This window comes from Macaca thibetana, unplaced genomic scaffold, assembly GCF_024542745.1.
Source record: "Macaca thibetana thibetana isolate TM-01 unplaced genomic scaffold, ASM2454274v1 unplaced_scaffolds218, whole genome shotgun sequence".
In the NCBI taxonomy this organism is placed as follows: Eukaryota; Metazoa; Chordata; class Mammalia; order Primates; family Cercopithecidae; genus Macaca; species Macaca thibetana.
The window spans coordinates 1-12,500 of record NW_026089007.1 but is presented as its reverse complement, the minus strand read 5'-3'; the positions used below and the strand labels follow the sequence as shown (position 1 = coordinate 12,500).

At 51.6% G+C, this 12,500-nt stretch overlaps 1 pseudogene; it reads right to left on the bottom strand.

The window, feature by feature from the left end:
- LOC126947387 (SH3 domain and tetratricopeptide repeat-containing protein 1-like) overlaps positions 1-12,494 on the bottom strand; it is a 23,688-nt pseudogene extending 11,194 nt beyond the window's left edge.
- Positions 12,495-12,500: the final 6 nt, after the last annotated feature.

Genomic DNA, 12,500 nt, shown 5'->3' with positions numbered 1-12,500 from the left:
GGGCCCCATAGGCGGGGAGCCTGGGCTCAGACAGGCCATGCACCTGTGCAAGGGCAGGCGCCGAGCACACCGTGACATGGGCACAGCTTGGTGCACATGCTCATGGTACAGGCCGGCCTTCTTTACAACTCCCAGGGCCGAGGTCCTGGCCAGGCTCGGCCCCTGCACCAGGCCATCTATTTCTGCTTCACAAAGCCCCTCTGGCCAGGACCAGGGCCACCTTCAGCCTGAGATGATGAGACCAGGGACACAAGTAGCCCCTGTCGCAGATGGAACCCTGAGAGAGCAAAGCCAAGCATCACGTCTGCCACACACGGCATCATGTTGGGGGAATGGGGTTCAAAGCCGGCCCCTGGCATTTCCACACATGCTTCTCTCATGCAACAAGGCTCCAAACCCACAGGCTCGCTGGCCTCTCCCAAAGCCAGGGCGCTGGGAACGGTGGAAAGCTTCTGATTTTCTAGTGTCAGAAACATTCCGAAGATTAACAAAGGAAACCAGGTACGCCGAATGGACATCTGTCACACACGCCCCCCAACAACAGCTGAATACACAGTCCTCTTGAGCGCCCATGGGACATTCCCCATGACAGACCATGTGCCAGGCCACAAAATGAGCCTCAGTGAAGGGAGAAGGACTGAGACCAAAGCAGAGGTGTTCTTCAGCTGTACTGGCACGAAACTGGAAATCGACAGTGAAGGAAACGTGGGAAATTCAAAAATATGTGAAAACTACACACTCCTAAACAACCAGTGAGTCAAAGAAGAGACCATCAGGGAAACTGAAAATTAATTTGAAAAGAATACAAACAAATGCACAGCCCGGGCCAGCACGGTGGCTCACACCTCTCATCCCAGCACTGTGGGAGGCCGAGGCGGGAGGATCGCTTGAGTCCAGGAGTTTGAGATCAGCCTGGGAAACATGGTGAAACCCTGTCTCTATAAAAAAAAAAAAAAAAAAAAATTAGCCGGGTGTGGCGGTGCACATCTGTAATTCCAGCTACTCAGGAGGCTGAGGCATGAGAATGACTTGAACCTGGGTAGAAGTTGCAGTGAGCCAAGATTGCACCACTGCACCCCAGCCTGGGCAATAGAGCAAAACTTTAAAAAAAAAAAAAAAAAAAAAAAAAAAAATCAAAAAAAAAAACACACCAAGATGTAGCTAAGGCAGTGCTGAAAGGGAAATTTATAACTGTAAATGTCTACATTCAAAGAAAGAAGAAAAAAATCTCAAATCAAAAGCCTAACTTTCCACCTTGAGAAACTAGAAAATGAACTAAACCCAAAGTGAATAAAAGGAAGAAAATAATAAACGTGAGAGTGGAAATGGGAAGTAAAAATACAGAGAATGGAAAAACAAAAGAGATAATCAACAGAACCAAAAGTGGGTTTTTTGAAAATAATAACAAAATTGACAAATCTTTCACCAGACTGACCAAGAAAACAAAGATGGGGCACAAACGACTAAAATCAGAGACTGAGCACCATGGCTCACGCCTGTCATCCCAGCACTTTGTGAGGCCGAGGGGGAAGGATCGCTGAGGCCAGCATTCAAGACCCCCCTGGGAGAACATGATGAGACCCCATCTCTAATAAAAATAAATAAACAATTACAAACCCAAGTTTCTAAAATCAGAAATGAAAGAGGAAACATGATTGCCGACCTGACAGAAATAAAAGGATTCCATGAAAACACTACGAACAATTGTACACCAAGAAACCAGACCATCTAGACACAACAGCCAAACTCCTAGAAGGACACAAACTACCGAAAGTGACTCAAAAATGACCCCAAGGAAGCATGTGGGGTATCAGCCCCGCCCTCGGTCTCCCCGACCGTTCAGCTCAGGGTGGGGAGACAGGGAAGCATGATCCCCGTTCCCTGGCCTGCATTTCCAAGTCTGAATCCCCCAGCACCCAGGGGAGGGCCTCGTAGGAGGAGGTGCCACAGGCTATTGTGCCAGGAGCCACCGGAGGCTGCAGTGGGGGCTGGGGCGCTGGGTTCCTGGAGGGTCTCCTTCCAGTCAGAGAATGTCCCTGGGGAAGAAGCCTGGGTCTGAACCCCCCAACCCTCCTTGGGCAGATGTGTGGGACCGGGGCCCCTTCACACGGTCCTTTCCAAAATCTCATCACTCCTAGGGCCAGGAGTGGGTGCCAGGCCTGTGCTGGGAAATGAGCAGATTCAGATTTGGGCACAGCCCCTGGAGCTCTGGTCCAGGCCACAGGAGGCACCTCTGAGTGGTGTCACTATGCCATGACAAAGCGCTGCAAGGCAGAGGGGACTCAACAGTATCCCTTGTCTCAGCCATTTCCCTGCACTCAACTTCCTCATCTATTCTCTGCGGCCTAGATTTCGGACAGCCCTGCCCACCTACTGTCCGTTCACTGCTCGGTCTGCACTGACTGTTCGATAGCACTCCATGGCTCCCCAGTGCTCTTGGGGAAAAGGCCAAGCCACAGCCTGAGGCCCCAGGCCCTGCTTAGCTCTCCAGAAGAGCTTCTCACCATCCAGCACCCAACCCACCCCCTCCCAACTCTGCACCTCCCTGCATAAGCCCTGTTCACTCACCCCCCTCACCCCCCCCCACCCCCTGCACCCCCTCCCTGCCACCTCCTCACCCACACCCCACTCACCCACCACACCCCACTCACCCCCCACTCACCCCCTCACTCACTCACCCACTCACACTCACTCACCCCACTCACACCCCCTCACTCCCCACTCACCCCCTCACTCACCACCCCCCCTCACTCACCCCACTCACCCCCCCACACCCCCCTCACACCCCACTCACCCCCACTCACTCACCCCCCTCACTCCCCCTCACTCCCCCCTCACTCACCCCCCTCACTCACCCCCACTCACCCCCTCACCCCACTCACCCCCACACCTCTCACCCCCCACCTCACCTGGGCCTTCACACAGGCTACACCACCAGCCCCTCATCCACACCTATTACTTGACTAAATCCTCTCAACCCTCTGGTCCCAGACTAAAGAGGCTTCCCTAACCCGGGGCCAAGTGCTGCCCCGCCATCACGCCACTCACCCTTTTGTGGCTTCTCTGGCCTGAAGCTCACATTCCCACGCTCAGCACCTCCCTCCCGAGGACCCCACAAGCCCCATTTGTGGGTGGGGCCTGGCACACTCAGCACAGAGCTGCTTTTGCGTGAACTGCTCTGTGGCTTTGGGCAATCACCCGCCCCTGTGTCCTCTGTGAAGTGGGATGACCGGTGCACAGGGCTGCCGAGATACCAAGCAAACACAGGCACAAGAACTGGCGTTCAGGGCCTGGCTCATGGAGGGGCCCCAAGTCCCAGCTCAGCACAACATGCCTTGATCCCAGGGTTATGTCTAGGGATTCCCAGCACGCAGGACTTTCCGTGCTCAAGGCAGGATGGTCCCTGGGCAAACCAGGAAGAGCTGCCTGCCTCAGTAGGGCACAGAGGGGCTGGCCCTGCATGGGAACGGCCTGTCTCCAGGGCGTTTGCCAACATCTGCTGCTGGCCATGACTCAGCGCTTTCGATGGTGGAAAAACCACCACTTGTTTCCGAATCACAAACCCCAGGTGTGCCCTGACCCAAGTGGCCCCAGAAGGCTCACAGGAGGAACTGGGGCACTCACTCTCCACGTGGTCCATCTCCACGGCGACCAGAAGGGCCCACTCGTAGTAGCCCTTGCACTGCTGGGCCGGGCCCTGGCGGGTGAAGAGGTAGCCCAGGAGTATGTGGGTGAAGTCCCGGCCACACTCCCCACAGGGAAGCCTCGAGAACAGACGTACAGCCTCCAGGAGGTAGTGCTGGGCCAGCCTGCTGGCACCCGCGTGCAGGCACAAGGTCCCAAAGTTGGCCAGCACCACTGCCTGGTTCCTCCGCTGGCCCAGGTCCCAAGCCACCCGTAGGGCGTGGTAGTAGCCCTCGGCTGCCTGCCTCGTCTGGCCCGTCCTCTTCAGAGCCACGGCCACCAATGTTGGCAATCACACCCTCCTGGTCCTCGCTGACCACCACTGCATCCTGGACAGACTGCAGGATGTTCAGGGCCACCAGGCTCTGCCTATGAAGCACATGCAGCCAGGCCAGGGCCACCAGGGGTCCACGATGGCACGGACTCCGGCAACAGCACTGGCTTCCACCGCCTGCGTCATGAAGGTGATGGCTGGGCCATGGTAGCCATGGTGGCTGTACGGCTGGGCCAGGCTGGCGTGGAGAAGGCCGCGCAGCGCCTGGCCTGTGCCCGGGGTTAGGGAGGCCAGCGCTCGCCTGAGGTAGTGGGAAGTCTGGGTGGGGAGGCTGTGGGGCTGGAGGGCGTTCTGGAGCACCAGGTTCACGTTCCTCAGCGAACCAGCCAGCGAGTCCTGTGTCCTCAATGAGGCCACCTTGACACAGCTCAGCACCAGGTGGGGCAGGCACTCGCGGCTGTAGATGTCAGCCAGGAGTAGGCAGCAGTCTGAGAGCCACGCAGCGTCTGGGGCTCCCGAGTCCCTGTGCAAAAACAACAGCTGCTCTAGGAAGGGCAGGGCCTCCTCAGGCTGCTTGAGGTGCACGTGGTGCCTGGCCAGCAGGAAGCAGGCCCGGGCCTAGGCCTGCTGGCTCTGGCCACCCACCGCCCACTGCAGCACCAGCTGCAGGAGCTCCCCGTCCGCCTCGGTGCTGCAGATGTGGCCAGGCGTCCCCAGGAGCAGGGCCATGGCTTTGGGAACCACCTGTGTACACTTCTCCCGGTTCTGCTTCCAGTAAATGCTGGCCAGGTTGGCGTACACAGCCACCACCAGGAACAGGTCCCCGAAGCTGCCCTCCAGGGCCCCCAGTGTTTCCTCCAAGTACACCCGGGCCTGGGACAGCTTGAGCCTCCTGCTGCACAGCCGCCCCAGAGAGGAGCAGAGCCTGGCCAGGGCCATGAGGAGGCCACCTTTCTTGGCCGCCCCTCAGGCCTGTGCCAGGCGCCCAGTCAGCTCCTCCTCGTCGCTAAAGCTGCTGAACATGCTGCTCAGCCATGGCAGCGCCAGGTTGTACAGGCCACAGAAGCTGGCCTTGAATCCAGAGGTGTTCAGGAACAGCAGCAGTGAGCTCAGGGCCTCTGGATCCTCCCAGTTGTCCTCAGCTTCCAAGCAGAAGGAGGGCTCCTCGGGGTCCTGCAAGCTCACGTTGCTGGATGCTACACAGAGACCCCAGGACGCTGGCTCCTGGGGGCAGCCTGGGCAGGTCTTGCATTGTTCCAGAACATTCTTCACCTTCGGCAGGGTCTCCTGTGGCTCCAGGCCCAGGCAAGGTGGAGGTATTTCTGCAAGTCACAAAAACACCTAGACAGATTAGAGTCCAACAGTGAGTCCTTGGTCCACTTGGGGCAGGATCCCCGCATCCCCGTCCTCTGTGTCCCTGGCGCAGCTTGCCATGAGCCCTTGAGAATTATGCGCAATGCAAACCCAGGGTCTGGAGCACGTACGAACTCCGGGGACACAGAGAACACGCAGGCCCGTGGCCCGACTCTCCTACAAAATCACCCTCCTGTCCTGCTTTGTCGCCACCTCACAGCATGGTTTTAGGAGACTATGTCAGCTCAGTGATCCCTCAGAGATGCCTTTCCCTTTAGATAGAATCAAAGCCTTCTAACTGGACCCATGTATATGCAGCACTACAACTACAAATGTAACTTTTGTCAGCATATTGGGCCCCCCGGTGGGGTACAGGAATCCATGAAATCCTCAACAGCCAATCAGAGCTATTGATCAGCTCAAAAGCTGCTATGCAAAATTGGTAAAGCCACCGACGGCACAGGACAGGGGTGTTGTACCCATGTACCCAGCTCCGTGCAGGGAAACGGACCATCCCTGCAGGAAGGATGGGAAAGCTTCCAGGCCCCTGTGGCCACCTTCACCTTGGATGGTCTGAAAACCTGAAGCCCACGGTTCCTAAAGGGTTAACAAAGGCCAGACTGCTCAAGCAGCCCACTGGTGCCTGCTGGCTTTGGTGGATTCCTAGCCAAAGCCCCCTCCCAGAGGTGAGCAAACAAGCGCATTTCCTGTTGGAAAACCTGGGATGAAAGGAGGCATTACTGGGAAGGAAAAAACTAGATTTAAACAGACTCTCTGTTTCAAGCTCACATGTAAAAACAATTTTCAATACAAACTGTCTCCTTATTCATCTGTAAAGCCTTGGAATTAAAAAAAAAAATAAATATGATTTAGAGGCAAATGTGACTTGACTACACTAGATTAGCTAAGAAATCTCCCCCACCCGGCAGAGGCACACAGCCCCTCCCAGCCACTACCCTGGCCTCCGGGGCAGCTGGAGAGCCACGTGCCTTTGCTCCAGAGACTTTGGCAGAGGGTGGAACCACCCCCTCCCCGAGGCAAACCTACAACAGCCTTCCCTTCCCCACTGGCTTCCCGGGCCTCCTCTGGGACCTTGTGCCTGCATCCCAAATGTACTGGGATGGATCCCATTCCCAGGGAACTTCCAAGGGCCCTTGGTGCATCCACATCACCAGGCTGTCCACATGCGGACCCTGTGTGAGGGGAAGCGACAGAGCCGCAGAGGGGAGACGGGAGGGCCTCCCTGAATCAGCCCCTCAGGAAGGAGCAGACCCTTCAGGGACCTCAGTTGAGGCCCCTGCAACCTAAGGCTCTGAATTCTGCTCCCCGCTGAGGGCTGTGTGGCCTCCCATCTCTGAGGCAGAGCACAGGGTGAACTGCAGCTTCTCCAGGTCATGAAAAAGGAACCCACAGCTACATGTGGGCCCCAGCAGTGGAAAGGATGCCCCACCTCGGTCGGGGACCAGGCGGGGGTCAGCATGTTCATTGGAAGAAGTGTGGGACCCCACAGCCTCCAGTGCCAGAGTAGACGGGAGGTTCAGGCCCACCTCAGGCGATGTCCCTCAAGTCCCCGAGCCCACACCACAGAGGGGTGACAGCCGCATCCAATGCCCACTGTACTCAGCTCTGTCCCCTCCCCCGGCGTTACTCCAAGGCCCAGCTCATAACCAGAGGAAGCCTGAGCCACTGGCAAAACCTACCTTGTTCCTGCGGCTGCTCGGTCTCAGCTTCCTCTACTGAGTCTGGCAAGGGAGAAAAGAGAAGCAATGAACACCCCCAGCCACCACCTCTGCTCCCATGTCAGGTTGAGCTGGTGTCGGTGTTGCAGGGTGAGAGCATTGCAGGGTGCAAGGGTTGAAAGTCATATCATCCTCTTCCCTCCTGGATCATGGGAACAACATCACTGGGGGGTGTACACTTTCTGCGATATTGGGAGTAACATCGTCTTCTGTGCCTTGGAATATTAAGGACAATATCATGGGGGGGGGTGTACATCTTCTGCAATATTGGGAATAATATTATCCTCTCTCTCCCTGCATACTAGGAAAGATATCACAGAGTGGGTGTTCACCTCCTGCGATATGGGGATTAATACCATCTTCTCCCCTTCCAGATATCAGGAAGAGTATCACACGGGGGTGTACGGTGTCTGCGATACTAGGAGTAATATCAACCTCTCAGCCTTGGAATATTAAGAAGAATATCACAGGGTGGATGTACACCCCCTGCCATATTGGGAGTAATATCAGCCTCTCCTCTCCATGGATATTAGGAACAATATCCCAGGCTGGGTGTACGCCTCCTGCTCTATGGGGAGTCATATCATCCTCTCCCTTCCAGGATATTAATAACAATATCACAGGGCGGGTGAACACAGCCTGCGATACTGGAATTATTATCATCCTCTCCCCCTCCAGATACTAGGAACCATATCACAGAAGAGCTGTACCCTCCCTGGGATATTGGGAGTAATATCATATGCTTCTTCTGTGAATATTAGGAGCAATATCACCGGGTGGCTGTCCATTCATTGCTATGTTGGGAGTCATGTCATATTCTACCCCCTGGATATTAGGATCAGTGTCACAGGGTGAGTGTACACCTACTGTGATATTAAAACTAAAATCATGCTCTCTGTCCCTGGATATTAGGAACAACATCACAGGTAGGTGTACACCCCCTGCAGTATTAGGAGCAATAATATGATTAATTAGTAAACATCAATCATCGATTTTAATAATTATCAGGCTGATCTCGAACTCTTGACCTCAGGTGATCTGCCCGCCTCAGCCTCCCAAAGTGCTGGAATTACAGGCGTGAGCCACCGCGCCCAGCCAACACTTCTTGACATCCCTTTTTGGACCTCAAATTTAGCATGCCGAAAACACACTTTTGATTCCCCCTGCTATAACCCACTCCTCCCATAGTCTTCCCGATCCCAATAACAGCATCTCTAGTCTTCCAGTTACTCAGGCCAAAATCCTTGACATCATCCTTAAAACTTCTTTTTCTCTCTCTTGTCATCCAACCCATTTAAACTCTCCTTTCAAAATATATGCCAGACCTAACCACTTCTCACCTTCCTCATCATTTCCAACCAGGTCCAGCCCTCATCATAGCGCTCTGGGTTACTGCAAAAGCCTCCCAATCGCCAGGCACAGTGGCTCATGCCTGTAATCCCAGCACTTTGGTAGGCCAAGGCAGGTGGATCATCAGAGGTCAGGAGCTCAAGACCAGCCTGACCAACATGGTGAAACCCCTCTACTAAAAATATAAAAAATTAGCCGAGCATGGTGGTGGGCGCCTGTAATCCCAGCTATTCGGGAGGCTGAAGCAGGAGAATCACTTGAACTCAGAAGACAGAGGTTACAGTGAGCCGAGATTGTGCCATTGCACTCCAGCCTGGGTGACAAGAGCGAAACTCCATCTCAGAAGGTTAAAAAAAAAAAAAAAAAACCCACCTCTCTCCTTCCGCCTTTCACCCTGCCCTGCATTCTACCTTCCTCTCTCAAACATTTCAGAAAAAAAAAAAAAAATATCCACAGAGAGAGAAAGTACAAATGGGGTGAAATGTTTGGGGAATCTGAGGGAAGAGTATATGGGAATTCTCTGTACTATTTTTGCAACTTTTCCATAAGTCTGGATTATTTCGAATTCAAGAGTTAAACAAAGAAAAAAAAAAAAAAAACTATCTCCCTTTGTGAATCCATCCTGTCTTTCCCCTGGCAACTTAAGGACGCTCTCAACTAACACATCTATTTTTTCATGAACACTAAAAGAACTGTTGCCTAGTTTTGACTTTCTGTGCTTGGCAGTAGAAGTGTGTGTGTGTGTGTGTGTGTGTGTGTGTGTGTGTATATATGTGTGTGTGTGTATATATGTGTGTGTGTGTGTATGTATATATAGAGAGGGAGAAATATATATATGTGTGTATATATATATATATATATATTGTATATTTACAATGGTAATGTGTATATATATATAATATATGTGTGTGTGTGTAGATATATATAATACATACCCCATAGCCTGTCCTTAACCAGTTCTAAACTTAGTCGGAAAAACACATACCTAAGCAGAGAATTTCAAAATAATATGATGAATATTTTGATAGAGGGATGTGTTGCTATGGAACACGCTGCTAAGACACAAAACCTCCTAGATGGGGCAATGAATGAACGAAGTTTTGTACCTATAGGCACCCCCTCTGATATCCCCTCAAACCTTTATAGTTATATGCATTTGCTTCCCCCAGGACCCCTATTTCATAAGGGTTAGTCCTAGAGCCTAGCAAGTTCCTACTACAGCTGGCACACATATGCCATTCAAGAAACAGTGGCGGAGTGAATGACGAGTTAAGAACCATTTGTCAGCCAGTGCTCAGTAATACAACATGCACTGGTATGCAAATTATATTTTTGTTGAAAGCAACAGCAGGATCACAAATTATCTTTCCAGAGAAAGCAAACCTCAAAAGCTTCTTTACCCTACTAAAGCACGTTATAAGAAGCTCCCCTTATATAAAAGAAAACCTCCTCATTCGTTATCAATGGCATGTAAACCTAATAAGCCTCCGCCTCTGATGACATCTCTTCCATCCCCAGGGCTAGATAAAGGAGGTTCCGGAAACCCTGGTAGTTGTGAAGGTGGCTCCCAGCTCTGACAGTCTTGAACCCTGCGGGCGCGGAGGTCACACAGCAGAAGAACAACAGAGGGAAGCATCATCAGGCTTCGAGTATGTTTGAACCACAGATGACAAATAGGCTGCAGCCAACTGAAAACACCAGAGATTCATGGTGGCCACCTGAGGGGTTGTGCTCTTAAAAAAAAAAAAAAAAAAATAAAAATTAAAAAATTAAAAAAGGAAGGGGTCAAGAATCCATCAGGTCTGACTGAGACGTGTATCAGTGACTAACACCCCGTATGGCAAAAGTACTCCGGTGCGCTTTGGGTACTCACAGCTTCAGCAGTATTCAAAGGCGTGTGCTTCCCTAAGACTAAGCCACGGGAATACCCCCAGCAACACTGCCAGGAGAAACGTCTCCCATGGATTTGGCTAGAAATACAGTTGTCTTTAACAAATTAACACTGAATAAATCCTGACTTATTAGAGCCTGTGAGAATGACATTCTCAATGATAACAGTTATCACTACAATCTCCAAACATCTGCGATCCTGCAGGGAGGAACTGTGACAGCGCAGGCCACATGTCCAGAATGCTTCCCAGACTGCCTGTTACAGAATAAAAGAAATGAAACCCCCCCCCCCCCAAGAATGTCTTCACTCACATTTAGCCAGTTGTTCCTTTGTGTGCATCTCTGTGCTAAAATGGCCATTCTTCCCCACAGCCTGAAGTCATATGCTAAAATAAATGAGACTCACATGAAGCCAGAACCATGCAGATGCGAGGAAACCAACACAAAGGAAATGGGCTGGAGAGTGTGGCCAGGAGGATGGTAGTTCCCAGGAAGCAATTACTTCATCTCTGCCCATGAAGCAGGCAGTTGTCACTGTCCCCCAGGCCCACACCAGACACTCGAAGTAGGTTCTAACCAAACTACCTCCAACAATCAACGTAAATACACCACACAATTGGCTTCTGAAAGGACACCTTGCAACCAACAAGAAACTGTAAGCACAACTTTGACAAACTGTGCAACTAAAAACCTTGGAAAAGGATAAACACTGCCACATTTTGACTCAAATACTGTTACGTGGTAGCACTGCAATAATTCACTGAAACAAAAGAATGAATGAGGAATACGTTTATATAGGAATCAGAGGAAGCATGACTAATCATTTAAAGAAATAGGTCAAGAAACTGCTAGGTTCAAATGCTACCGTGAGACACTGTCAGGGCCTTAGGCAAATTCACTTCTCTTGGTCCTGTTTCTAGGTTCATCAAAAACCAGCTTTGGACTAGGGAATCTGTTGCTTCCCAAAGCCTTCCTTCTGTGATTCCAGCCCAGATTTTAGGACTGCTCTCCCACTTGGTATATGAAAGCACTTTCTATGTAGAATAGCAAGAGTACATTTCTGTGTTGAATGTGGTTTGGGACCTACTCTATGAGGCAGAATATCATCATGTAACTTTAAGCATGATGACAAGGCGCACTCTAGATAAGGATAACACATAAGATGTGGCCATACACCTGTGCGTGCCTGGCAGGGAGATGGGGAAGTCTCATTTAATGAAGCCGGGGTGCCTGTTGCACCTGAACATCCTCAGTCCACGTCAAGTTCACAACGTCCTTCTGACATCAAACCACAGGTATCACATACTTTTCCATACTTTCCACCCAAGATTAAAATATGCAGAGCACCGTGATAAAGACGCCTCCATTCCCAGCATGTTGGCTCTCATTCCGTAGAATTACATACTTTCGGTGCAAAATGGTGACCAGGTTGCAGCGGCAAGCAAGACTGGGCTCAGTGGGGACAGCAGGCCCTGCAGGAGCCACCACTCCTGTCGCCACAGTCTGATGCAGCTGCAGAGAAGCTGTGGCTGAGGCCATTCACTTTGTGAGAGAACCGCACAGGAGGGAAAAGGTAGGGAAGGTCGGGAAGAGGACAATGTCATGCTTCTGAGCCCAAGCCAAGCCATCGCATCCCCTGTGACTTGCATGTATACACCCAGATGACCTGAAGTAACTGAAGAATCACAAAAGAAGTGCAAATGCCCTGTCCCACCTTAACTGATGACATTCTACCACAAAAGAAGTGAAAATGACCGGTCCTTGCCTTAAGCGATTATATTATCTTGTGAAATTCCTTTTCCTGGCTCATCCTGGCTCAAAAAGCTCCCACACTGAGCACCTTGTGACCCCCACTCCTGCCCACCAGAGAACAACCCCCCTTTGACTGTAATTTTCCTTTACCTACCCAAATCCTATAAAACGGCCCCACCCTTATCTCCCTTCGCTGACTCTCTTTTTCGGACTCAGCCCGCCTGCACCCAGGTGATTAAAAAGCTTTATTGTTCACACAAAGCCTGTTTGGTGGTCTCTTCACACGGACGCGCATGACAGGCAGGTGCAGAGCCAGGGAAGGACCTGTGATGAGAACAGAAAGGAATGCGTCTCCCTGTACACACACTCGGATTTTATGACAATGTGCGCAGGGGGCTGAACTGGATGCCTGAGAACATTCCTCCAAGTTCTTTTGCTGATTTTCTAAATATTGGTGT